Genomic DNA, 2,986 nt, shown 5'->3' with positions numbered 1-2,986 from the left:
CCAATCTTATAAATAGAATAGAACGTCGGTCAAGGCAAATCAAGAAAATGACCTTATTATCGACATGGTTATATTTGATGCTGACACGTGCCCCGTGATTATGTAAATGTCATATATTTGATATGTATGAATTTTTTGTGTATCAATATGACCATGATATGACATACATATGAATGATATGATAACTCTTACGTTATGATATGTGTGAGATAGGATACGAGAAGGATGCGTTGAACGTAATGTAATAATATGACTATGATATGATTAATATAACGATATAGTTAAGTTATGTATAGAAAACAACATGGTTATGATAAATTGAAAAAAAAAACGATATGTATAGGTTATGTCTAGAAAATGATATGATTATGATATATTGATAAAACGATAAGGTTAGGGTACGGTTGGAAAATAATATGACTAAGGTATGTCCATGAAATGATACGACTATGAGATGTATAAGGACGATAAGGCTATGACAAGATTTAACAAATGATATGGCAAGGATACGCATATGAAAACGATATGATTATGAGATGTTGTGATACGATATGAAAACAATATGATATATGTTATAGTACGATATATGTGATAAATTGATATGTTTATGTTATGAAACATTGGGATACGATATGTTATGGTATGATATGTATACGATGAAAATTGTTGTCTGGAAATATGGAAATATTATGATATGACATATTTATGCAATTGAGTTACGAAATAAACATCTTGGAAAGCTGCAAGCAGACATCAAAACGCCAAAAAGAAAGGGCAAGAAACAATGTCAAGCAATAAAATTGAGAAGTAGGAAAGAAATACCCTACTGAAGAGGTGAAATTAAAGAACACATTAACAATCACTCCGTTATAATAGAGAAAGGAGGAAAATGCTAGACGAAAGAAGCTGGGTCGAACACAAAAATGAAGAGGGTAGGTGAATGAAATGGTAACGTACACAAAAATTAGGGAAACTTACATACCTACCCAGCTCGAACTTTACAATGTACGTGAATGAAAGAGTAACGTACACAAAAATTAAAAAATAAAAAATGCTTCAACTACATGATACTACAATCTTGAACACTTGTAAATTTTTATATTTTTTCTAATTAATTAATCTTGAACACTTGATCAATTGAATGAACAATTTATTTTCACATTTTTTAGTATTTTTTTATAGCATCTATTATAATTACACAAAAATAATATAAAAAGTCCCAAACTTGTTACAACGTCCATCAAGATCTTAAAAAAGAAAAATTATAAAAAATACATTATAGCGGTTTGTTTAGCTATAATTTTGACGTGTACAAACAGATTAAAGAGAAAGCTCAAACATATACAAACAAACAGCCATCCTTGCCCACATAAATGGTAGCTAACACAACAAACATAAACCACAAATCTCCTTATCAAATCACTAAGCCAATCATTATAAATTCAAAAGATCCATTCACAAACTGCTATTAACTTCTCCTGCTGTAGTCTTGGACTCCATAAGAAGCATGTAATCCAATAAAGATATAGTAAATCAATAGAATCCCAGTCCAATTCCAAACCTTTCAAATGAAGCTTTGTCGATGGAGCCAAGAAGGAAAAGGTTGATGGCAATCGATAATGAAGGCAGCCAAGGGACGAGCGGCACGCCCCACACGCGAGACTTTTTGGCCTGTGGGACACCGAGCCATAGGGCTAGAGTTGAGAGAAACCATATGGAATTGGATACCACCAAGCCGATCCAGCCGTCGCTTGAGCCCTAGTATACGGTGGTTGCTATTGAAGATCCCAGGATTAGAACCAGGCAGATTATGAGCTTGTTTCGGTTGGATGGTGTCGTTTCACCGCTGACGTAGTAGTGTCGAACGATCAGACCGATGGCTACGAGCATGAAGATGAAGAGGGTGGAGATAGAGAGGAGGTTCGAGAGGATTCCCAAGCTTGTAAAGAAGGCGATTATTGCTGTTGCAGCGAGCATTGTGGCTGTTGCATTCACTAGAGTGCCAGTCCTTTCATGCACTTTGGCGAACCATGGTGAGATCATGTGGGTTCTGGCAATGTGCGTGAGATTGCGTGCCTGTCCAACAGAATTAACCAACAACACGGTGGTCATGCCTTTAATAGCACCAGCAGCCACAATGTACTTAGCCCAACCCCATCCAATAGCCTCAAAAGCCATTGAAAATGGCGCATCCTCATCAATTAGTTGGTACGGCTGCATCAAGCACAAAGTAACGGTAAGAATGGAATAGGCTAATGTGGTGATCACCATTGACCCAACAAGACCAATAGGTATATCTTTAGCAGGGTTCTTAGTCTCCTTAGCCATTGTCGAAACGGCGTCGAATCCAACGTATGCAAAGAACAAAACGAAAGAGGCTACGAAGATGCCACAAGGGCCATAGGGGGCAAAGGGAGTGAAGTTTTTTGGGTTGGCCTTGGTGAGGTCGGCAATGACAATGAAGAGGATGATGGCAACGTGGAAAATGGAAGCAATGTAGTTTAAGCGGGAGGAGCCTTTGGTGCTGGCTACAGCCAAGGTGCAAATGACGATGATCACAATGATGGCGATGGGGTCGAGCTGGTTGTAAGAGTCGGGGAAAGACGAGACGTGGATGCGAAAATCGTTTGGATGTTGATTGTACAAAGTATAAGTCCATGACATTTTTTCTTTATATTTCACATCGAAGACTTTTTGGTTGTTTTTGTTTTAACACTCTTAATGCAAACGTATAAGTCCATGACATTATTTTATTAATTATGTTAAAGAGGGTTTCCACGTAAAATAGTCACTTCATGCCTATGGTGTAAAACCAGTGAAAAAAATAATTAAAAAAATCAACTAATCCCATCTCTCCTCCTCACACGCCCATTTCCCTAACACCTCTCCTCCTCACGCCCATTGCCCTAACACCACCAGGATCTCCCATCATTAAAAAAAAAATGGAAATCTTTCTCTTACCATTACAACTTGAATCGATTCCATC

At 37.4% G+C, this 2,986-nt stretch overlaps 1 pseudogene; it reads right to left on the bottom strand.

Moving 5' to 3' along the window:
* Positions 1-1,468: 1,468 nt before the first annotated feature.
* LOC111438102 lies at positions 1,469-2,664 on the bottom strand (annotated as a pseudogene).
* Between the last annotated feature and the right edge of the window lie 322 nt (positions 2,665-2,986).

This window comes from Cucurbita moschata, unplaced genomic scaffold (genome assembly GCF_002738365.1).
Source record: "Cucurbita moschata cultivar Rifu unplaced genomic scaffold, Cmos_1.0 Cmo_Scf00071, whole genome shotgun sequence".
In the NCBI taxonomy this organism is placed as follows: domain Eukaryota; kingdom Viridiplantae; phylum Streptophyta; class Magnoliopsida; order Cucurbitales; family Cucurbitaceae; genus Cucurbita; species Cucurbita moschata.
This window is presented reverse-complemented; position numbering and strand designations above follow the sequence as displayed.